At 41.1% G+C, this 25,732-nt stretch overlaps 1 long non-coding RNA gene across 6 annotated transcripts in view; it reads left to right on the top strand.

Moving 5' to 3' along the window:
* The first annotated feature begins 1,874 nt into the window (after window positions 1-1,874).
* The window catches only part of LOC131403014 (uncharacterized), a 47,511-nt gene continuing 23,653 nt past the window's right edge, over window positions 1,875-25,732 (top strand). Inside the window, exons 1-2 of one of the 6 annotated variants that reach the window (XR_009219145.1) lie at window positions 11,903-11,932; window positions 19,946-20,105. This is a non-coding gene — a long non-coding RNA (uncharacterized LOC131403014). The other 5 variants (XR_009219144.1, XR_009219148.1, XR_009219147.1 and 2 more) reach the window with 5 other exon arrangements.

Genomic DNA, 25,732 nt, shown 5'->3' with positions numbered 1-25,732 from the left:
CTTCCAGTTTGATAGTTCTGTTTTTAGTTCTTGGGAAGGAAGCTAAGATTAATGATATTAGTCTTTCCTCTATTCTAATTTACTCGTTGAAGGCTATAAATTTCCCTCTAATCACTGATTTAGCTGGCACCCCATGTCTACACTGGTGTGTCGCCAAATTCTGTGCCTGTTGCTATGATAGAAGTGTGTGTAGAGTACAGTAGATACACCAAAGAAAGAGTGGTCATTTAGGTATGGACAAAGACTCCCTCAATTGTACTGTGTCTTGTCAATTGAGAAAGTGTGTTATTAAAAATTAAAGGATAATCAAAGGCCGTAAAAGTCTGAGAATCCTATATACCAGCCAAAAATATTGTGGCACCAGCAAGGGCAATGTTTGAAACAGCAGGTCATTAAGGACCAGTATAAAACTCTGTCAACATGCATAGGAGCTTAGAGCGGGAGACATGGAGACAGAATGCCTCCTGGAACTCTGAGGTTGCCATTGACTATGTTGGCAAGCTTAGTCAACATCCTTGTGCTTCAGTTTCCTCATAGGTAAAATGTTTTCTTTAAAGATTAAATGATTTGATATTTATATGTAGTCACGCAAGACTGATTTGTTAATCAGAGCCTGTTCTTCTCAAAGAGAACAGTCACTCTGGGACACAGAGGAGGAAGACTAGGCCACTATGCACAGATAAGACGGGAGGGTTCAGTTCGACGAAAATGAATGATCGGAATAGAAATAAAACAAGGATAATGAAAGGAAGCAGCAGAGACATTCTGTGTCTCCTTAGGACAGCCCAGCTCTTCAGATGGTCTCAGTCAGGCTCCTGGCGTCACCTGCGGACAGGTGTGTCGACCACGCTCGGCGAAGGTGGATGCGCAAGCCCACTCGTCCTGGGTTGGCCGGGGCGGGCAGAGGGTCGCGCATCGCCCGGCACACGGATTCCCCGGCGTGGAGCAAAGAAAGGGCACCTGCGCAGTGGCCGGGACAGGTGGGGGCGGGCTAGCTGAGGGGGAACGTCCGAGGCCAGCCCGGGGAGGGGCAGGAGAAACTCGGCCGGCAGGAGGACGGCCGGGTGCGGTCACGGGGTGGGGATGCGGGCGGGGCGGGGTCTCGGTCCGAGGACCGCGCGCTTCACCCACCACTGCAGAACGCGGCCGGCTGGGAGAGGCGAGCGTAACATCGCCCAGGCCAGGCCCGGCCAGACACGGTCCCTCCCCCACCTGTGGCACACCTCCTCCAGGGGCCGGCCCCCGCCCCGCCCCGCCCCGCCCCGGGACCCGTCTCCATCCGCCATTGTGGCCCCACCTCCGCTTACCCCCCCCCCCCCCCCCCCCCCGCCAGCTCCGTCACGCCCCCGCCAGTGACCCCCGCCCGTGGCCCTGCTCCGTTCTATTTGCTGCCCGCCCGGCTTTGGGCTCCGCCCCTGCACTGATCCCGCCTACGACAAGTGACCAGTCCCAGCCCCCTCTCACGGCCTGTGACCAGCCCACCCAAGACCCCCGCCTCCTTCACGCCCCAATTTCCGGTCCCTCCACCGTCCCCAGTGGCTCCACCCCTCCCCCACTCCCTTGACGTTCATCGGTTCCTTTCCAAGTGCTTGGGGGCGGGGCCGGCGGCGTCGAGCGGCGCGGGATCGGTCAGCGGCGCAGAGGGGATGGGAGGCGTTGCGCGCAGCGCCTGGCCTTGAGCGCGATGCTCAGCTGCTGCCGGCTCAGTCGCCTCGGACTCGTTCCCCTCCCCTCGGGCTCGGTCGTCTCAGGCTCCGCTGCCGCCTCAACTGCCTCGGACTCGGGAGCCACCGACCGGATTGCCCCGTCCCCCCCCCCCCTCAGCCCCGCCCCGGCCTCCCGCCAGTCGGCCCGGGGGGTGGGGGGTGGGGGGGGGCACGCCCTCTGCCGCGGGACAGGTGAGTGAGTGGTCGCGGGCGGGGCCGGGGGCGCGGCGGAGGTAAGGGACCCGGTCTGGGGTCCGGGGTCAAGCCGGGTTCTTGGGCTGGGCCTGGGATCGGGGGTCAGGGGTCGAGCTGAGGTGGGGGGCTGGGTCGGGGGGTCGGGGTCGCCGGCTGAGGTCAGGGGCAGGAGCTGGAGGCTTGGGCTGGGGTCTGGGGTGGAAAAGTTGTGGAAAAGTCAGCCTTTTGTTTTTTGTTCTATGAAAGCCACATGCTTTTTTCTTTGCCCGGTTTTAAGATTTTCCGTCTCGGAGCCTGTGCATGTGTTTTCTCTGGGTCCTACTCCCGGCTCACAGAACTTCTTAAATTGTGCGAGTCTGCCATCAGGGTTGGAAAATTCTCAAACGTTATTCCTTCAAATGCTGCTATTCCCCATTCTTTTTCCCTCTCTTTCTGGTCACACAGATGTGAGACTTGTTGACCGTGTCCCACGTCTCTCATGCTCTGTACTGTTTTCATTCTTTTTTATATTCTCTTCTCTCCGAACTTCAGTTTCAGATCCAAATGTCTGACAGTTTGGATATTTTCTGTTGGACCCGAGTTTCTCTAATTACGCCTTCAGTTCTGGCTGCTTTACTTTGAAGCCGTCTAATAACTTCTTAATTGCAGATATCATATTTTTCAATGATAGAATGTCCATTTGATTACTTTTCTGTAGATTTCATGAGTGTTGAAATTCATCTTTTTATCCATTTGTTTCTCTCTCTCTGTTTTTAAACGTATTAATCATTTTTCTTACGAAACTTACTGAGGAATGATTTCCGTAAAATAAATTATATCCGTTTAAGGTGTACAATTTGATGAGTTTGACAGTTGTGTACAGCCATGAGACAGCATTTCCATCACCCCCCAGAGGTTCCTTGTGTCCCTTTACAGTCCATTCCTTGCTCTGCCTCTGGGTCCCAGGAAAACACAGGCATAGTTTTTGTCATTTTAGAGTAGTCTGCATTTTGTATTAAGGTAATCGTACGCTATGTGCGCTTTTTATGTCTGGCTTCTTTCCCTCAGCATGATAATTTTGAGATTCATCCTTGTTGTGGCTGTCAGCACAATGTTGAATAGCAGTGGTGCGAGTGGACATCCGTCCTTGTCTTGTTGCTAGTCTTAGGAGGAAAGGGTTCAGTATTTCACCGTGAAGTATGAAATTAGCTGAAGGTTTTTTGTAGGTGCCGTTTATCAGGTTGAGAAAATTCCTGTCTGTTCCCAGTTGGCTGAGAATTTTTATCAGCAGTGGGTGCTGAATTTTGTCAACTGCTTTTCTGCTTCTATGGAGATGATCATCTGGTTTTTCTCTTTTATTCTGTTAATATGATTAATTACATTGAAGGAGCATCAGTTTTCATTCTTGTGATAAACCTCATTTGGTTGTGATGTTTATTCCTTTAAAATATTTCTGGATTTGATTTGAGCATGTGTTAAGGACTTTAGTGTCTAGTTGCATGAGGGATATTGTTCTGTAGATTTGTTTTCTTATGTTATCTTCATCTGGTTTTGGTGTCAAAAACCATAAAATGATCTCATAAAATGGTCTCATTTTGTAGAATCAGTATTAGTTCTTTCTTAAATAGTTGGTGGAATTGACCAGTGTAGCCCTCTGAGCTTAGTTTTTAACTAGGAATTCAATTTATGTAATAGATATGGGTCTGTGCAGGTTATCTGTTTCTTGAATGAGCTTTGGGAGTTGTCTTTCAAGGAATTTTACCAGTTCTTCTAAGTTGTTGAATTTGTTGGCTAAAGTTGTTGAGGATATTCTCTTATTATCCTTTTATTGTCTGTAGGACCTGTAGAGATAATTTCTCTTTCATTCTTAACACTGATGACGTATGCCCTCTTTATTGATTTATTTTTTTATCTTGATCATTCTAGCTATGAGTTTATACATGTAGACAATTTGTTGCTCTTTTCAAGGAACCAGCTTTTAGCTTGGTTATTTTTCTCCGTGTCTGTTTTCGATTTTGTTGATTTCTGCTCCTGCTTATTTCTTTCCTTCAGTTTCCTTTGGGTTTGCTTTGCTCTTTTTTTTTAGCTCCTTGAAGTGGAATCACATATCTTACACATATTTTGTTAAATTTATCCCCTCAAATGTTTCATGTTTTTGTGTGCTATGATAAATGGTAGTGTTAAAAGATTTCATTTCTAGTTGTTAGCTAGTATGTAGAAATACAGTTTGGTTTTGTATATTGAATTTATATCTTCCACTTACCTAAAGTCACTTGGTAGTTTTAATAACCTTTCCCCCCATGATAGTGTCTTCTGCAAATAAAGATAGTTTTACTTACTCCTTTCCAACATGTATGCCTTTTATTTATTTTTCCCATCTGTTGTCTAGGACCTCCATGTACTATTGAATAGAAGTGGTGAGAGTGGATCTTCTTGCCTTGTTCTTTATCTTAGGGGGAAAGCATTCAGTCATACATCATTAATTATGATGTTAACCCTAGGTTTTTCATAGATCCCTTTGTCAGCTTGAGGAAATTTCCTTCTTTTTCTTGTTTCCTAAATTTTAAATTTATCACGAGTGTGTATCAAATGCTTGAGGAAATTTCCTTTTTTTTTCTTGTTTCCTGAATTTTAAATTTATCATGAATGTGCATTGAATTTTGTCAAATGCTTGAGGAAATTTCCTTCTTTTTCTTGTTTCCTGAATTTTAAATTTATCATGAATGAATGTGTGTTGAATTTTGTCTTTTAAGCTTTTCTGCATTTATTGTGAGAATCATAGGTGATTTTTCCTTTGTTTGGTTGGTATTTTGAATTGCATTTATTGACTTTTCAATGTTAAACCAACTTTGCCTTCCTAGGTTGAACCCCACTTGGTCATGATGGATTATCTTTTTTATCTGTCTATCATCTATCTATCTGTCTGTCTATCTTCCTGAGTTTAAGTTGCTGTTATTTTTTAAAGGACTTTTTCATCTATGATCATGAGGGAAATTGTTCAGTAGTTTTCTTTTCTTGTAGTATCTTTGCTTGATTTTGTGATGAAATGAATGTATTGGGTAGTGTTGCCGCCAACATTTTCTGAAAGAGTTTGTGTTAGATTGTATTCTTTTTTTCTTAAATTTTTAATAGAATTCACCGAGGCCTTAAGTGTTCTTTGGGGGAAGATTTTTAATTAAGATTTAGTTATTTAAAACTTTTCGTAGTTTTGTGTCCTGAGCCAATTTTAGTAATTTATGTTTTGTAAGGTATTGATTTTTTTCTCAGTTATAAAGTTCAGTGATATAAAGTTTCTTTTTATATTGCATCATTATCCTTTTCATTATTGTGAGATCTATAATGATGCCTCTCCTTTCACTAATGAGATTTGTAACTTTTTTCTCTTTTCTTTATCAGTTTAGCCTGTGGTTTTTCAATTTTATTGACTTTTTAAAGCATACAGATTTTGCTTTCATTGATTTTTCTCTATTGTCTGTTTTTCCTTTTATTGATTTTTATTCTTAACTGTAGTATTTTCTTCCTTCTTCCTTGGGATATATTTTGCTGAGTTTTTTCCTAATTTCTTAAGGTAGAAGCTAAGATAATTGATTTTGGACTGTTTTTTCCTCCTCTGACATTAGCCTTTAGACCTATAAATTTCCCTCTAAGCACCGCTTTAGGTTTCTCCTACGTATTTTTTAAACTTTTTGTTTTGAAATAATTATAGACTCACAGGAGGTTGCAAAAATAACATAAGAAATCCTGGATACCCTCCACCCACTTTCCCTCAATGGCAACATCTTATATAACTATAGTACAGTATCAAATTCAGGGAATTGGCATTGATAGATTGACATTGATATACTGTTAACTAGAACACAGGCATTATTCAACCTTCATCATAATTAAACCTGCATATTTCTGTGTGTGTGTGTGTGTGTGTATATTCTGTGCAGTGTTGTTTCACATATAGCTGTGGGTAACCGCCACCAGAGGGGCCACGATACAAAATTGTTTTATCACCACGAAAGAACTCCGTGTGCTCCCTCTTTGTGTTCACACCTGTTCTCCATTCTACCTCCTCTCCCTGACCCTTGAAAACTGCTGATCTGTTCTCCATCGCTCTAGTTTTGTCATTTCAAGCACGTTATATAAGTGGAGTCATATAGTATGCAGCCTTTGGGGATTAGCTTTTATCCCTAAACATAATGTTCTTGAGGTACCTCCAGGTTGCTGCAGGTGTCAATAGTTCATTCGTTTGTATTGCAGAGTAGTATTCCCTTGTATGGATGAACCAGGGTTTATTGAACCATTCGCTTATTAAAGGGCATTTGGACTGTTTCCAGTACTGCTACCAAGAATAAAGCTGCTGTTAACATTCAGATAGAGGGTTTTCTGTGAACATAAAATTTTTATCTTCTGGGACAAATGCCTATGAGTACAACTTCTGGGTCATGTGGTGGTTGCAGATTTAACTAGAAACTGCCAAATGGTTTTCCAGATTGGCTGTATTATTTTACATTGCCCCTGGAATTTTATGATCATCCCACATATTTTGCTGTCTTGTGTGTTCATTTTCAGTCAGTTTAAAATATTTTCTGAAACTCTTTGTGATATCTTTTTTGCCCCATTAGTCTCTTCAAAATATGGCTTTTTATTTATAAATATTTAGGGTTTTTCTAGAGACCTCTCTGTCGATTTCTAATTTAATTTTTTATAATCAGAAAATATTTTGTATTATTTTAAACTTTTCCATGTTCCCTTGAAATTAGTTTGTATTCTTCAGTGATGGGCTGGAGTGTTCTAAAAGTTTCAATTAGGGCAGATTAATTGATGGTATTATCCAAGTCTTCTATTCTCTTACTGATTTCATGTCTACTTGATTTATCTAGTGTAGAGAGAGGAGTGTTGTCTTACTTCAGCTTTTAATTCAGTCAGTTATTGTGTGCACACACATGTAGGATTGGTATGTCTTCTTAATCGACTGATATTTTTATCATTATAAAATGTCCTTCCTTAGCTCTGGTTAGTGTTTGCATGGTTTATCTTTTTCCATTCTTTTTCTTTAAACCTACCTCTGTTTGTATATTTAAAGTGGTTTTATCGTTGACAGTATGTTGTCAGGTCTTGTTTTTACCCTGTCTTTGCCTTTTAATTGGAATGGTTTGACTGTTTCCATTTCTTGTAATTATTGATATGGTTGGGTTTAAATCTGTCTTGCTACTTGTTTTTTTATTTATCTATTCTTTGTTCCTCTTTCTTTTTTATTAGTTTTATGTTTTTTAGGATTCCATTTTATCTCCATCACTGACAACGTCATTGTATTGTCCCTATCTATTTTAGTAGGGAGGTTTGTTGTTTGTTAGTATTTTGGTGGTTACTCACCTGGTATCATTTGAATTCCTCCTGAAGCAATTCCTCTAGCATCTCTTGTTGCTTAAGTTAGCTGGTGACAAATTATTTCAGCTTTTGTTTATCTGGAAAAGTCCTTATTTCTCTTTAATTTTAAAGAAAAATTTTTGAAATAAAATTTTAGGTTGACAGTTTTTCTTTCGGCACTTAAAAATTTATGGTCCACTGTGTTTTGGCTGTGTAATTTCAGATGAGAAATCTGTGCTCAGTGCAGCTATGACATACAACTATCTACCGGGGCTTTGAAGGTAATGTGGCCGAGTAGGGGTCATGGACATTTCAGCCATATCCTCATGTAACTTAATCATGCCTTCAGTGCCTGCTGCAGCCTGATCTCACAGACAGCACTTCCATTTGAGGATGGAGTGCTGCTGTGCACACCGAATGTTCTGGTTTGGTAGGTAAGGTAGCACCTAGTTCAAAACGGACAGCCAAGGTCACATGGTCACTTGGTGCCTGTGGTTAGGCATTCGGCCTCTGCTAAGGCCCAGTAGCAAGCAACACACGTTTCTCCAAAGGAGAGTATTATCTGCAGTGGATCTCAGGGCTTTGCTCCCAAGTCCTAACAGTCTCTGTTCTGATTCCTTGATTGGGGCCTGCTAATGGCACCACCTAACATCTCCACATGCAGGGACACCTCACGCACCATTGGGTCTGCTGGATCATATGGCCCCAGTGGCAGAGCAGCTTACCCCGATGCCTGGACCTGTTGCAGGGCCGTCTCTTGTTCTGGGCCCTACTCGAGACAAGCAGATTTTTAGGTCACTCGGTCAACGAGCTTGAGTCATCCAGCCTAATAAGGATTCTGTTGCTTCCAAAATGCAACGAGGCCCACCAGGCATTATGCGTTTTTTGTTGGTAAGAGGGGAGGGGCCAGATTACACCACTTATCCTTCACTTTAAAAGTGATATTATAACATGCCCAGCACCACTGGGAGGTGGTGAAATTTCACTGAGGAGGGTGGCCCTGAATTTCTGTTAGGTTTGTTTCCTACCTTCTGACACACAATAGTTGCTACTCTTGGCTGACTAGATGGAATCAGCATCCCCACGTGGATCCTGTCACCTGGACGGTGCAATTCCCCACTTCTTGTGAGTTACAGTTTCCCAAATACACACAGGCAGCGGCACCTTTTATTTCTTTATAGTCACTCTCCGCTCACTTTTCTGTTGGGTCTTTTGTGTTTTCTTAGCGATGTGAAGAATTTTTTTTTTAGATATAATATAAACTGATCCTTTATTGGTTCGTATCTGTTGTAGATATTTCCTCCTATTCTGCCCTTAGTGTTTTATTTTCTCTTTTTGGGTTGTTGACATATGTCAATAAATTAATTCCTAGATATCAAGCTTATATCCAGCGACCTTACTAAAATTAACCTCTTTGTTGTAATAATTGTAGATGATGGTGAATTTCCCATTCATGCAATGGTACCATCCATATCTACTGGCAGTTTGATTTCTTGTTTGTTGATTCTTATGCCTTTTATTACTTTCTACTGTGTTAATGCCCTGACTCCCCTTCCAGTAGCATGTTGAACAAATGAGTAATAAGGGCCATCTTTGTCTGGTTTTCATCCCAGGTGAAAAAGCTTTCAATAACTGTGCATTAAGTATGATGTTTGCTATAGATTCATTTTAAACAAACTTAACCAGATGAAGTTGCCTACTTTTACTATTGTGTTAAGAGTTTTTTGTTGTTGTTGTCTTGATGAGGAAGATTCGCCCTGAGCTAACATCTGCTGCTAATCTTCCTCTTCTTTGTGTATGTGAGCCGCCGCCACAGCATGGCCACGGACGAGTGGTGTAGATCCGTGCCCGGGAACCTAACCTGGGCCGACGAAGTGGAGGGTGCTGAACTTAACCACTAGGCTACCAGGGCTAGCCCAAGAGGTTTTTTTTAATGAATGAGATTGAATTTTATTAAATTATGTTTTATATTGATTCTAGATGATGATATAATTTTCTCTTTTACTTTTCTGCTAATGGGATGGTTTCTGTGATTTCATTTTGAATGCTAAATCACCCCTGAATTTTTCAGTATATCCCACTTAGTACTGATGTATTCTGTTTTCATAGATGGCTAAATTCATAGAATGATATTTTCCTTAGAATATTTATATCTATGTTTATGAAAGAGATGATCTATAAATTTATTTTCTCCTAATGATCTGGTCAAATTGTGGTATCAATTTGATGCTGGCCTCATAAAATAAAGTGAAAAATATTTCCTCTTTTCCTCCCTCTTTGGGAGATTTTGGAAAATTTAGGTGATTCTTTTTTCTTCCTTACACTTGGAATCTTGCAGTAGTCTTGGTCTGGAGTTTTCCTTGGCAAGGTTTTTGTTGTTGTTGTTGTTGTCGATTGGTTGTTTGATTTGATTTTTAAATAATTGATTCACTTTAGTCAATAGATAGAGAAGTTTTCCTGTTGTATGTTTCTGTATGTGTGTGTGTCAGTTTTGATTAGTTGTTTTTTAAAATGTGGTTCATTTTGATCTCTGATGTCAAATTTTTATCCTCAATATTTATAAAATCTGCTTAGTATCTTGTTAACATCTGTGGGACCTGTAGAGGATGCCTATGTTTTGATTCCTGATATCGGTAATTTGGTTTCTTCTTTTTCTTTTCTTTTTTCCATCTGTTTTGCGAGGGGTTTACTAATTTTATTAATATCAACAAAACAACTTTTAGCCTTGTTGACTTGCTTCCATTGTATTTTTCTATGTCATTGATTTCTGCTCTTATATTTACTGTTGCCTTATTCTCATCTTCTTCCAGTTTGATAGTTCTGTTTTTAGTTCTTGGGAAGGAAGCTAAGATTAATGATATTAGTCTTTCCTCTATTCTAATTTACTCGTTGAAGGCTATAAATTTCCCTCTAATCACTGATTTAGCTGGCACCCCATGTCTACACTGGTGTGTCGCCAAATTCTGTGCCTGTTGCTATGATAGAAGTGTGTGTAGAGTACAGTAGATACACCAAAGAAAGAGTGGTCATTTAGGTATGGACAAAGACTCCCTCAATTGTACTGTGTCTTGTCAATTGAGAAAGTGTGTTATTAAAAATTAAAGGATAATCAAAGGCCGTAAAAGTCTGAGAATCCTATATACCAGCCAAAAATATTGTGGCACCAGCAAGGGCAATGTTTGAAACAGCAGGTCATTAAGGACCAGTATAAAACTCTGTCAACATGCATAGGAGCTTAGAGCGGGAGACATGGAGACAGAATGCCTCCTGGAACTCTGAGGTTGCCATTGACTATGTTGGCAAGCTTAGTCAACATCCTTGTGCTTCAGTTTCCTCATAGGTAAAATGTTTTCTTTAAAGATTAAATGATTTGATATTTATATGTAGTCACGCAAGACTGATTTGTTAATCAGAGCCTGTTCTTCTCAAAGAGAACAGTCACTCTGGGACACAGAGGAGGAAGACTAGGCCACTATGCACAGATAAGACGGGAGGGTTCAGTTCGACGAAAATGAATGATCGGAATAGAAATAAAACAAGGATAATGAAAGGAAGCAGCAGAGACATTCTGTGTCTCCTTAGGACAGCCCAGCTCTTCAGATGGTCTCAGTCAGGCTCCTGGCGTCACCTGCGGACAGGTGTGTCGACCACGCTCGGCGAAGGTGGATGCGCAAGCCCACTCGTCCTGGGTTGGCCGGGGCGGGCAGAGGGTCGCGCATCGCCCGGCACACGGATTCCCCGGCGTGGAGCAAAGAAAGGGCACCTGCGCAGTGGCCGGGACAGGTGGGGGCGGGCTAGCTGAGGGGGAACGTCCGAGGCCAGCCCGGGGAGGGGCAGGAGAAACTCGGCCGGCAGGAGGACGGCCGGGTGCGGTCACGGGGTGGGGATGCGGGCGGGGCGGGGTCTCGGTCCGAGGACCGCGCGCTTCACCCACCACTGCAGAACGCGGCCGGCTGGGAGAGGCGAGCGTAACATCGCCCAGGCCAGGCCCGGCCAGACACGGTCCCTCCCCCACCTGTGGCACACCTCCTCCAGGGGCCGGCCCCCGCCCCGCCCCGCCCCGCCCCGGGACCCGTCTCCATCCGCCATTGTGGCCCCACCTCCGCTTACCCCCCCCCCCCCCCCGCCAGCTCCGTCACGCCCCCGCCAGTGACCCCCGCCCGTGGCCCTGCTCCGTTCTATTTGCTGCCCGCCCGGCTTTGGGCTCCGCCCCTGCACTGATCCCGCCTACGACAAGTGACCAGTCCCAGCCCCCTCTCACGGCCTGTGACCAGCCCACCCAAGACCCCCGCCTCCTTCACGCCCCAATTTCCGGTCCCTCCACCGTCCCCAGTGGCTCCACCCCTCCCCCACTCCCTTGACGTTCATCGGTTCCTTTCCAAGTGCTTGGGGGCGGGGCCGGCGGCGTCGAGCGGCGCGGGATCGGTCAGCGGCGCAGAGGGGATGGGAGGCGTTGCGCGCAGCGCCTGGCCTTGAGCGCGATGCTCAGCTGCTGCCGGCTCAGTCGCCTCGGACTCGTTCCCCTCCCCTCGGGCTCGGTCGTCTCAGGCTCCGCTGCCGCCTCAACTGCCTCGGACTCGGGAGCCACCGACCGGATTGCCCCGTCCCCCCCCCCCCTCAGCCCCGCCCCGGCCTCCCGCCAGTCGGCCCGGGGGGTGGGGGGTGGGGGGGGCACGCCCTCTGCCGCGGGACAGGTGAGTGAGTGGTCGCGGGCGGGGCCGGGGGCGCGGTGGAGGTAAGGGACCCGGTCTGGGGTCCGGGGTCAAGCCGGGTTCTTGGGCTGGGCCTGGGATCGGGGGTCAGGGGTCGAGCTGAGGTGGGGGCTGGGTCGGGGGTCGGGGTCGCCGGCTGAGGTCAGGGGCAGGAGCTGGAGGCTTGGGCTGGGGTCTGGGGTGGAAAAGTTGTGGAAAAGTCAGCCTTTTGTTTTTTGTTCTATGAAAGCCACATGCTTTTTTCTTTGCCCGGTTTTAAGATTTTCCGTCTCGGAGCCTGTGCATGTGTTTTCTCTGGGTCCTACTCCCGGCTCACAGAACTTCTTAAATTGTGCGAGTCTGCCATCAGGGTTGGAAAATTCTCAAACGTTATTCCTTCAAATGCTGCTATTCCCCATTCTTTTTCCCTCTCTTTCTGGTCACACAGATGTGAGACTTGTTGACCGTGTCCCACGTCTCTCATGCTCTGTACTGTTTTCATTCTTTTTTATATTCTCTTCTCTCCGAACTTCAGTTTCAGATCCAAATGTCTGACAGTTTGGATATTTTCTGTTGGACCCGAGTTTCTCTAATTACGCCTTCAGTTCTGGCTGCTTTACTTTGAAGCCGTCTAATAACTTCTTAATTGCAGATATCATATTTTTCAATGATAGAATGTCCATTTGATTACTTTTCTGTAGATTTCATGAGTGTTGAAATTCATCTTTTTATCCATTTGTTTCTCTCTCTCTGTTTTTAAACGTATTAATCATTTTTCTTACGAAACTTACTGAGGAATGATTTCCGTAAAATAAATTATATCCGTTTAAGGTGTACAATTTGATGAGTTTGACAGTTGTGTACAGCCATGAGACAGCATTTCCATCACCCCCCAGAGGTTCCTTGTGTCCCTTTACAGTCCATTCCTTGCTCTGCCTCTGGGTCCCAGGAAAACACAGGCATAGTTTTTGTCATTTTAGAGTAGTCTGCATTTTGTATTAAGGTAATCGTACGCTATGTGCGCTTTTTATGTCTGGCTTCTTTCCCTCAGCATGATAATTTTGAGATTCATCCTTGTTGTGGCTGTCAGCACAATGTTGAATAGCAGTGGTGCGAGTGGACATCCGTCCTTGTCTTGTTGCTAGTCTTAGGAGGAAAGGGTTCAGTATTTCACCGTGAAGTATGAAATTAGCTGAAGGTTTTTTGTAGGTGCCGTTTATCAGGTTGAGAAAATTCCTGTCTGTTCCCAGTTGGCTGAGAATTTTTATCAGCAGTGGGTGCTGAATTTTGTCAACTGCTTTTCTGCTTCTATGGAGATGGTCATCTGGTTTTTCTCTTTTATTCTGTTAATATGATTAATTACATTGAAGGAGCATCAGTTTTCATTCTTGTGATAAACCTCATTTGGTTGTGATGTTTATTCCTTTAAAATATTTCTGGATTTGATTTGAGCATGTGTTAAGGACTTTAGTGTCTAGTTGCATGAGGGATATTGTTCTGTAGATTTGTTTTCTTATGTTATCTTCATCTGGTTTTGGTGTCAAAAACCATAAAATGATCTCATAAAATGGTCTCATTTTGTAGAATCAGTATTAGTTCTTTCTTAAATAGTTGGTGGAATTGACCAGTGTAGCCCTCTGAGCTTAGTTTTTAACTAGGAATTCAATTTATGTAATAGATATGGGTCTGTGCAGGTTATCTGTTTCTTGAATGAGCTTTGGGAGTTGTCTTTCAAGGAATTTTACCAGTTCTTCTAAGTTGTTGAATTTGTTGGCTAAAGTTGTTGAGGATATTCTCTTATTATCCTTTTATTGTCTGTAGGACCTGTAGAGATAATTTCTCTTTCATTCTTAACACTGATGACGTATGCCCTCTTTATTGATTTATTTTTTTATCTTGATCATTCTAGCTATGAGTTTATACATGTAGACAATTTGTTGCTCTTTTCAAGGAACCAGCTTTTAGCTTGGTTATTTTTCTCCGTGTCTGTTTTCGATTTTGTTGATTTCTGCTCCTGCTTATTTCTTTCCTTCAGTTTCCTTTGGGTTTGCTTTGCTCTTTTTTTTTAGCTCCTTGAAGTGGAATCACATATCTTACACATATTTTGTTAAATTTATCCCCTCAAATGTTTCATGTTTTTGTGTGCTATGATAAATGGTAGTGTTAAAAGATTTCATTTCTAGTTGTTAGCTAGTATGTAGAAATACAGTTTGGTTTTGTATATTGAATTTATATCTTCCACTTACCTAAAGTCACTTGGTAGTTTTAATAACCTTTCCCCCCATGATAGTGTCTTCTGCAAATAAAGATAGTTTTACTTATTCCTTTCCAACATGTATGCCTTTTATTTATTTTTCCCATCTGTTGTCTAGGACCTCCATGTACTATTGAATAGAAGTGGTGAGAGTGGATCTTCTTGCCTTGTTCTTTATCTTAGGGGGAAAGCATTCAGTCATACATCATTAATTATGATGTTAACCCTAGGTTTTTCATAGATCCCTTTGTCAGCTTGAGGAAATTTCCTTCTTTTTCTTGTTTCCTAAATTTTAAATTTATCACGAGTGTGTATCAAATGCTTGAGGAAATTTCCTTTTTTTTTCTTGTTTCCTGAATTTTAAATTTATCATGAATGTGCATTGAATTTTGTCAAATGCTTGAGGAAATTTCCTTCTTTTTCTTGTTTCCTGAATTTTAAATTTATCATGAATGAATGTGTGTTGAATTTTGTCTTTTAAGCTTTTCTGCATTTATTGTGAGAATCATAGGTGATTTTTCCTTTGTTTGGTTGGTATTTTGAATTGCATTTATTGACTTTTCAATGTTAAACCAACTTTGCCTTCCTAGGTTGAACCCCACTTGGTCATGATGGATTATCTTTTTTATCTGTCTATCATCTATCTATCTGTCTATCTATCTTCCTGAGTTTAAGTTGCTGTTATTTTTTAAAGGACTTTTTCATCTATGATCATGAGGGAAATTGTTCAGTAGTTTTCTTTTCTTGTAGTATCTTTGCTTGATTTTGTGATGAAATGAATGTATTGGGTAGTGTTGCCGCCAACATTTTCTGAAAGAGTTTGTGTTAGATTGTATTCTTTTTTTCTTAAATTTTTAATAGAATTCACCGAGGCCTTAAGTGTTCTTTGGGGGAAGATTTTTAATTAAGATTTAGTTATTTAAAACTTTTCGTAGTTTTGTGTCCTGAGCCAATTTTAGTAATTTATGTTTTGTAAGGTATTGATTTTTTTCTCAGTTATAAAGTTCAGTGATATAAAGTTTCTTTTTATATTGCATCATTATCCTTTTCATTATTGTGAGATCTATAATGATGCCTCTCCTTTCACTAATGAGATTTGTAACTTTTTTCTCTTTTCTTTATCAGTTTAGCCTGTGGTTTTTCAATTTTATTGACTTTTTAAAGCATACAGATTTTGCTTTCATTGATTTTTCTCTATTGTCTGTTTTTCCTTTTATTGATTTTTATTCTTAACTGTAGTATTTTCTTCCTTCTTCCTTGGGATATATTTTGCTGAGTTTTTTCCTAATTTCTTAAGGTAGAAGCTAAGATAATTGATTTTGGACTGTTTTTTCCTCCTCTGACATTAGCCTTTAGACCTATAAATTTCCCTCTAAGCACCGCTTTAGGTTTCTCCTACGTATTTTTTAAACTTTTTGTTTTGAAATAATTATAGACTCACAGGAGGTTGCAAAAATAACATAAGAAATCCTGGATACCCTCCACCCACTTTCCCTCAATGGCAACATCTTATATAACTATAGTACAGTATCAAATTCAGGGAATTGGCATTGATAGATTGACATTGATATACTGTTAACTAGAACACAGGCATTATTCAACCTTCATCATAATTAAACCTGCATATTTCTGTGTGTGTGTGTGTGTGTGTATATTCTGTGCAGTGTTGTTTCACATATAGCTGTGGGTAACCGCCACCAGAGGGGCCACGATACAAAATTGTTTTATCACCACGAAAGAACTCCGTGTGCTCCCTCTTTGTGTTCACACCTGTTCTCCATTCTACCTCCTCTCCCTGACCCTTGAAAACTGCTGATCTGTTCTCCATCGCTCTAGTTTTGTCATTTCAAGCACGTTATATAAGTGGAGTCATATAGTATGCAGCCTTTGGGGATTAGCTTTTATCCCTAAACATAATGTTCTTGAGGTACCTCCAGGTTGCTGCAGGTGTCAATAGTTCATTCGTTTGTATTGCAGAGTAGTATTCCCTTGTATGGATGAACCAGGGTTTATTGAACCATTCGCTTATTAAAGGGCATTTGGACTGTTTCCAGTACTGCTACCAAGAATAAAGCTGCTGTTAACATTCAGATAGAGGGTTTTCTGTGAACATAAAATTTTTATCTTCTGGGACAAATGCCTATGAGTACAACTTCTGGGTCATGTGGTGGTTGCAGATTTAACTAGAAACTGCCAAATGGTTTTCCAGATTGGCTGTATTATTTTACATTGCCCCTGGAATTTTATGATCATCCCACATATTTTGCTGTCTTGTGTGTTCATTTTCAGTCAGTTTAAAATATTTTCTGAAACTCTTTGTGATATCTTTTTTGCCCCATTAGTCTCTTCAAAATATGGCTTTTTATTTATAAATATTTAGGGTTTTTCTAGAGACCTCTCTGTCGATTTCTAATTTAATTTTTTATAATCAGAAAATATTTTGTATTATTTTAAACTTTTCCATGTTCCCTTGAAATTAGTTTGTATTCTTCAGTGATGGGCTGGAGTGTTCTAAAAGTTTCAATTAGGGCAGATTAATTGATGGTATTATCCAAGTCTTCTATTCTCTTACTGATTTCATGTCTACTTGATTTATCTAGTGTAGAGAGAGGAGTGTTGTCTTACTTCAGCTTTTAATTCAGTCAGTTATTGTGTGCACACACATGTAGGATTGGTATGTCTTCTTAATCGACTGATATTTTTATCATTATAAAATGTCCTTCCTTAGCTCTGGTTAGTGTTTGCATGGTTTATCTTTTTCCATTCTTTTTCTTTAAACCTACCTCTGTTTGTATATTTAAAGTGGTTTTATCGTTGACAGTATGTTGTCAGGTCTTGTTTTTACCCTGTCTTTGCCTTTTAATTGGAATGGTTTGACTGTTTCCATTTCTTGTAATTATTGATATGGTTGGGTTTAAATCTGTCTTGCTACTTGTTTTTTTATTTATCTATTCTTTGTTCCTCTTTCTTTTTTATTAGTTTTATGTTTTTTAGGATTCCATTTTATCTCCATCACTGACAACGTCATTGTATTGTCCCTATCTATTTTAGTAGGGAGGTTTGTTGTTTGTTAGTATTTTGGTGGTTACTCACCTGGTATCATTTGAATTCCTCCTGAAGCAATTCCTCTAGCATCTCTTGTTGCTTAAGTTAGCTGGTGACAAATTATTTCAGCTTTTGTTTATCTGGAAAAGTCCTTATTTCTCTTTAATTTTAAAGAAAAATTTTTGAAATAAAATTTTAGGTTGACAGTTTTTCTTTCGGCACTTAAAAATTTATGGTCCACTGTGTTTTGGCTGTGTAATTTCAGATGAGAAATCTGTGCTCAGTGCAGCTATGACATACAACTATCTACCGGGGCTTTTGGGGGAAAAAGAGAAAAAAAAAAAAAGAGGAGGAGGATTGGCAATAGCTGTTAGCTCAGGGCCAGTCTTCCTCAGCAAAAGGAAGAGGATTGTCATGGATGTTAGCTCAGGGCTGATCTTCCTCACAAAAAAAAAAAAAAAGAAATCTGGGCTCGTTCTTACATTTCTTTATCTGTACTTAAGGTTTTCTTCTCCCTCTTTGGTGATTCAGTATGGTTTTGTGTTTACCTTTTTTGTGTTTCATTAAGCTTCTTCAAACTATGGATTATTGTTTTTATCAAATTTGGCATATTTCCTGCCACTGTTTCTTTAAATATATATTCCATCACCTTCCTCTCCTCTTCTTCTGGAACTTCTGGGCATGTTCCACTACTTGATATTGTCCCACAGGTCACTGAGCCTTGTTTTCCCAGTCTTCATCTCTCTGTGTTTCCATTTGGATATTTCTGTTTTTGTGTTGCCCAGTTCCTTTCCTTCTGTGCATTTAATCAGCTGTTAATCTCATTCACTGAATTTTTCATTTGCAACGTATATGTATTTATTTCACCTCTAGAAGTTCCATCTTCCTCTTTTTTTTATATCTTCTGTTTGTCTCTTGCTGTATTCATGTTGTGTTTTAAATACTTGTGCATGTTTATAATAGTTGTCTTAAAATCCTTATTTGGACAGTTCATCGTCTCTGCCTTTCAGGGTCTGTTCCTATTGACTACTTTTTCCCCTGTTTTTGGTCATATTTTCTTGCTTCTTTGTGGGTCTGGTAACTTTTAGTTGGGTGGTAGACATTGTGACTATTACAGTAAGTGTCTGGTTTTTGTCATTTATTTATTTTTTTTAAAGATTTTATTTATTATTTATTTTTTTCCCCCCAAAGCCCCGGTAGATAGTTGTATGTCACAGCTGCACATCCTTCTAGTTGCTATATGTGGGACGTGGCCTCAGCATGGCCGGAGAAGTGGTGCGTCGGTGCGCGCCCGGGATCTGAACCCGGGCCGCCAGCAGCGGAGCGCGAGCACTTAAGCGCTAAGCCACGGGGCCGGCCCTGTCATTTATTTTTAAAAGAGTGTTGGACTTTGTTTTTTCAGGAAGATAAGTTACTTGTGGATCTGCTTGGTATTTTTCAAGCTTTTCAGATTTTTAGGTTATGTGTAGAGCATCATTACTCTAGGGCTAATTTAGCCCCACTCTTGAGGTACAACCCTTTTGCTGTCTCTATTTATTGCCTTGGTAATTCAACTGGAACTCTCCCCTCTGACTGATCAAAACTCTCAAGTCTCCCAGCCCTCTGTTGAGCAGTGGAAGTTGTTCAACTTCAAACTACCTGGTCACTTTTTGCCTCACCTCATTGAGTTTCATATGTTGCTTAGAATTTGGCAACAGATGAAAGGGACCCCTGTGCAGATTTTTGGAGCTCTTTTTATGTAGCTCTCTTCTCTTCTCTTCTCTTCAGACCCTTCCCACATATCTCCTCTTTATAATCTCCAACTGCTTCAGCCTCCCTGAGCTCTGATGTATTTCACCCACTCAGTAGTCGGGTGTTCTGCTTGGGTTCCCTCTCCTTGTGATGCTGTCTGGAAAATGCTTTCACTAAGAAAGAGCAATAATAATCTTGTGCGGCCTGTTGTTCAAGGTCTGAAATTGGTTGTTTCATATACGTTTTTTTTCCAGTTTTCTAGGTCACAGCAAGAGGGTATTGTACCCTTGTTTCTTCATCGTGGACAGAAGCAAAAGACTCCTCTCTTTGTTTTTTTAAATTTCTTGTGATTTTTTAAAAATTGTGGTAAAATACACATGCCATAGCATTTACAATCTTTGCCATTTTTAAGTGTACAGTTCAGTGATATTAAGTGCATTCATGTTGTTGTGCAACCATCGCCGCCATCCATCTTTAGAACTCTTTTCATCTTGAAAAGCCGACACTCTGTATCCATTAAACAGTAATTCTCCATTCTCCCCTAACACCCAACCCCTGGAAACCACTATTGTACTTTCTGTTCTATGAATTTGCCTACTCTAGGTACTTCACATAAGTGGAATCATACGGGGTTTGTCCTTTAGTGACTGGCTTATTTCACTGCCTTTTTTTTTTTTTAAATATATCATTTGGTCTTTGCTTGTAGTGTTAGAATGACGGTTTGCAATACTCAGAATGTTTAAGCCAATGAGCTGATATGGTGGAGTGGGAAGGATTTACATTGGTATTTTTTGTTTATTTTCTTGGTTGGGGGGATAGACTTTTGTGTGTTTTTATTCCATAGCTTGACGTGTATTTAACCTCCTGTAAGACACTTTATATATGTTAGTGATGGAGTCTTAATCTATAGCACTGCCCACTCATTTTCTTTTGGCTTAAAAGACATTGTATGTTCACTGAAATTAGTAATTTTCCATCTCTCTTAGGTCTTTACCTGCCAGTGATGCCATCAGAACTGCCAAAGATTCATACTTCTACAGGCCCTTATTTTTAAACAGCTTGCACATGAAGAGCTTCATTGATTCTCATGCTAGTCCTTTCCTGTTCTGATTTCCCATTCAGGATAGAATTTGCCATTCCTTTGTGGTATTTCGTATGTTTGTCTATGATCTCCTCCTCAAATCCGATATACTTATTATGTTTATGTCTCTCCTTATAAGTCCTATTCCATTTATATCTCCTTATTTGCTGTGTCTAACCCAAAGTAGGTCCTCAGTAAAGATTAATTTAAGGAAGAAAAGTATCATTATACTTAATTATAGGTGAAGTGAGTGAATCACCTGAATCTCAGGTCTACATTTATTGTCTCTAATTCCTTTGCATTTCTTGAACCACTGCATCTGAATTTTCTCTGTTAAACCACAAAAACAGCTTTGTCAGAATCACCAAAGGCCTCTTTGGCTTTGCTAAATCCAGTGATCAATTCTCAGTCTTCATATTACTTGCCCTGTCAGCTGCATCTGAATCCAGGTCATTGCTTTCTCCTCAGGACTCTTTCTTTACTTGGCTTCTAGGACACCTCTATCCTAGCTATTCTCCTAGCTCTCTGACTGCTTCTTCTCAATCTCTCTTGGCTGGCTCCTTCCCATATGCCAATCCTTGTTGGAGAGCCCAGGGCTACATCCTTGGTACTGTTCTCTTTCTACCTCATTCTCTCAGTGATCTCACCTGGTTTCATGGCTTTAAATACCACCTGTGTCCTGATGAATCTTAAATATATCTTTGTAGCCTGAACCCCATCCCCTGAACTCCAGGATTATATTCATCTGCCTGCCTAACGCTGCCATGTGGCTGTGTGATGGACATCTCTCATTTCACATTTGAACGAACAACTCAATTATCATTCTTTTTCCCTGACTACTCCTTCCTCAGCTTTCTTTAATTTAGTTGATGGCAACTCCATTCTTCTACTCCTCAGGCTAAAACCCTGGGAATCATCTTTGACTCCTTTCTTGTTCTCAGAGCCCATATCTAATATATTCACAATTCGGTCTGCACTTTCTTCACAGTATATATTCAGGATCTAACGACTTCTTACCACCTCCACTGCTATCACCCTGGCCCTAAGCTACCATTATATTTCACCTGGATCATTTCATTAGCCTTCTAACAGATCTTGCTTCAGCTTCTGCTCAGTTACAGGTGATTATTCCCACAGTATTTAGAATGATCTTTTTTTTTTATTTTGTGAGGAAGATCAGCCCTGAGCTAACATCCGATGCCAATCCTCCACTTTTTTTTTTGCTGAGGAAGATTGGTCCTGAGCTAACATCCGTGCCCATCTTCCTCTGCTTTATACGGGACGCCACCACAGCATGGCTTGAGAAGCAGTGCGTCAGTGCACGTCCAGGATCCAAACCTGCGAACCCCGGGCTGCCGAAGCAGAGTGCACGCACGTAACTGCTTGCACCACCAGGCCAGCCCTAGAATGATCTTTCTAAAAGTGTGGGTTAACATCTACTTCTGGGAAAAAGTATTCCTTCCACTAAGCACAGCAAAAGATCCTGGACATTATATATAAGATAAACGTAGACTCTGGAAGATGGTGAGAAGGCAGACCAGCTAGGGACCTTGGGACCCAAGGAATGACATGGCAGTGAATTCCTTGAGTGTTCTTTTTGCCTTACATATCACAGACTTGAACCTGAGAAGCTGGCAACCCATAAATACCAATGGGTGCAGGACAAAAAAATGCAGCAGAAGCCTCCTCTCTCTAGCCAAAGGACAGGAAAGAGACAGCCTAGCAAGACAGAAAACTTTTGGACAATAACTGTTCTACTCCAGACAAAGAGCACAGAATTTTTTAGCCATTTTTTCTTCAAGTACCTTTTCAGTTCAGCTCTTGTTCTCCTCTTCTTCTGGGACTCTGATGACATGATTGTTAGCTCTTTTGCCATACTGCCACAGATTTCTGAGCCTCTGTTCTTTTTTTTTGACTATTCTCTCTCTGTTGTTTAGAATGTGTACTTTTTATTGTTCTATCTTCCGTTTCACTGATTATTTCCTCTGACCCCTCCTGTCCGCTATGGAGCCATCCATTGAGTTTTTATTTTAGTTACTGTATTTTCCAGAAGATAGATGAGGCGAGTTCATTTTATAAAGTTAGTTTTAACCTGGTATTAAAGCCAGAAAAAGACATTAAACCACCAGCCTTCATGACTATATATGCAGAAATCCTTAGCAAAATATTAGCAAACAGATTTCAGCGATATGTACAAAGAACTGTGTGCTGTGACCAAGTAGAGTTTATTTCAGGGATGCAAGCCTGGTTTCAATATCTGAAGATCAATTAGTGTAATACACCATATGAACAGGATAAAGAAGAAAAATCCGAATGATCATATCATTTGATGTGACGAAGCATGTGACAAAATCTAGCATCTGATTAAAACTCAGAAAATTAGGAATAGAGGAGAAGTTACTCAACTTGATAAACAGCATCTACAAAAACCTACAGCTAACAGTATGCTTCATAATGAAAGACTGAGTGAGTTTTTTTTCAGATGAGCAATAGGACAAGGATGCATGTTCTTATTCCACATGGTGTTGGAAGTTCTAGCCTGTGCAATAAGACAAGAAAAGGCTTCCAGATCAGAAAGGATAGAATAAAATTGTCCTTATCTGCAGATGACATTTTTATCAATGTAGACAATCCCAAGGAATCTACAAAAAAAAACACACCACAAACTCCTAGAATACGTGAGTTCAGCAAGGTTGCATCATACAAGATAAACACACAAAAATGACTTTTATTTTTTATACTATCAATGAACATGTGGATCTCAAAATTAAAAATGCAGTCTAATCCATGAAAAATAAATACGTAAGTATAAATCTAACAAGACATTTGTAGAACTTATGGTGAAAACTATAAAACCCTGATGAAAGAAATAAAAGTATATCTAAATAAATGAAGAGACATACCATTTTCATGTGTTGGAAAATTCAACATAGTAAAGATGTCAGTTCTCCCCAAATTATTATGCAGGCTTAATGTAATTTCTATTAAAATCATAGCAAAAATCTTTGTAGATACACATACAAGTTCATTCTAAAATACAGAAAACAAAGGAACTAGAATAACTAAAACAGTTTTGAAAAAGAAGAATAAAGTGAGAGGAATCAGTCTGCCCATTTTCAAGACTTATTTTATAGCCACAGTAACGAGACTATGTGGTATTGTTGGAAAGAGAGACACAGAGATCAGTGAAACAGTCTAGGGAACCCAGTATAGAAAATAGTATAGAGAACCACAGAAATGTGCCCAAATGATTTTTGAGCAATTATTTTCTCAAAGAATTTTGAGAATTGCAAAGGCAATTCAGTGGAGGAATGATAGGCTTTCCAACAAATGGTGCTGGAGCAATCAGACATCTGTAAGCAAAAAATGAACCTCAATCTAAATCTCACGGCTTGTAAAGAAATTAACTCAGAATGGATCACAAGCTCAAAGCTCAAATCTAAAATGCAAAACTATAAGACTCAGAAAAAAAGGAGAAATTTTTGCAGTTTAGGGAAGGGCTGGGCAAAGAGTTCTTGGACTTGACACCAAACGTCATCCATAAGAGGAAAATTGATCAGTGGGACTTCATCAAAATTAAAAACTTTTTCTCTGCAAAAGAACCTCCCAAGAGGATGAAAAGACAAGCTACACACTGGGAGTAATGTTTGCAAATCACCTATCTGAGGAAAGACTGGTAATGGAATATATGAAGAACTATTAAAACTCAACAGTAAAAAATTAATTCAACTAGAAACTGGACAAAAGACGTCAAAAGACATTTCACCAAAGAGGAGATACAAGTGGCAGATAAGCACATGAAATGATGTTAAACATCATTAGTCATTCAGGAAAGGCAAATTAAAACCACATGAGAGATCACTACACACCTGTCAGAATGGCTGAGGTAAAAGAAGAATGATAATAGCAAATGATGGTGAGGATGTGGAGGAACTAGTTTTCCCCTCCATTGCTGGTGGGAGTGGAAAATGGCACAGCTACTCTGGAAAACAGTTTGGCATGGTCTTATCAAACCAAACTTGTAACTGCCACTCAACCAGCAAACTCAACTAGTAGGCATTTATCCCAGAGAAATGAAAACTGTGTTCACACAAAAACCTATTCACAGGTGTTCGTAGTACGTTTATTTGAAATAGCCAAAAACTAGAAACAATCCAGATGTTCTTCAGTGGATGAATGGTTAACACACAAACTGGGGCCCATCCATGCCATGGAATACTACTCAGTCATACAAAGGACTGAACTACTGGTACATACAGCAACCCAGATGAATCCCCAGAGAATTATGCTGAGTGAAAACAGCCAGTCCCAAAAGATTACGCACTATATGTTTCCATTTGTATATAACATTCTTGAAATGAGAAAATTATAGAAAGGAGGACAGATTAGTGGTTGCCAGGGGTTAAAGAGGACCTAGGGGTGGGAGGGATGTGGTTGTAGCTATAAAAGAGAAATGTGAGGGATCCTTGTGGGTATGGAAATATTCTGATTCTTGACTGTATCAATGTCAATGTCTTGGTTGTGATATTGTGCTATAGTTTTGTAAGATGTTACCATTGGGGGAAACTGGGTTAAGGATACATAGATTATTTCTGTATTATTTCTACCACTGCATGTGAATCCACAATAATCTTGAAATCTAAAGTTTAATTAAAAAATATACGTTAGATCATGCCATCCCTCTGTTCCTCCTCTGCTCCTCCTCATGTCCCTCATAGTATAAGGCACAGTGATTCTGAGCTTCACATGACCTGGCCTCTGCCTGCTCCTGGTCTCACTTCCTGCCACTCACCCCTGCTGAGTTTGTTTAACCCCATTGGCATCCTTGCTGTTCCTCAAACACCAAGCACATAGTCCAAACTGAAACTCATTCTATTTCCTTTTTTACTTTGGCTTCCAGGAAACTCAGATTTTGAGACCAGCAATGTTTAAATTCAAGTTTATGAAGCCCCTATCAAGTGCCAGGCCCTGTGCTAGGTGCTTGGGTGATGTCAGTGAACAGGAAAGGTGGAGATCCCTGCCCTGAGGAACCTTATATTCTGTCAGAGGGAGATAGGGACAGGAACAGGAATGGTAATAAAGGGGCCACTGGCATGTTGGGATTGAGGATAGGGCAGGGGAGGGGAGGTTGCAGTGCTGGCCATGGGAGGCCAGGGCTGCCCTCATTGAGCAGATGACATCTGAGGACAGGCTTGGAGCAGGTGAGGGAGTTAGTGGGTATCTGGGGAAGAGCATCCCAGGGAAGGGGACAGCAGGAGAGGCTAGTGTGGTGGAGCAGAGAGGAGGGCTGAGGAGATGGTGGCTGAGAGCTGATGGCAGCTGGGCCAAGAGGCAGTGGTGGGCGGGGAGAGGGTGGGCAGGTCTGGTCAAGCCGTGTAAGCAGTGGGAGAATTTGGCTTCTACTCTGTGGGAAATAAGGAGCCATTGCAGGGTTTTGAGCAGAGCAGTGACATGAATGGATTTCGGCTCTAACTGGACAACTCCGCCTGCTCTTTCGGGGGGCAAGGACGTAAGAAGGAGCCCATTAGGTGGTCATTCCATTAACTCAGGAAAGGTGCGATGGTGATGTGCACCAGGCTAGTGGGGATGTGAAGTGGCTGGATTCTGCATACGGCTGGATGGTAGACCTCACGGTAGCTCACAAACATAGACGTGTGAGGTGAAAAGGGAGGGGTGCTATGGGTGATTTTTG

The sequence above is a fragment of the Diceros bicornis genome, unplaced genomic scaffold (assembly GCF_020826845.1).
Source record: "Diceros bicornis minor isolate mBicDic1 unplaced genomic scaffold, mDicBic1.mat.cur scaffold_533_ctg1, whole genome shotgun sequence".
NCBI lineage: Eukaryota > Metazoa > Chordata > Mammalia > Perissodactyla > Rhinocerotidae > Diceros > Diceros bicornis.
This window is presented reverse-complemented; position numbering and strand designations above follow the sequence as displayed.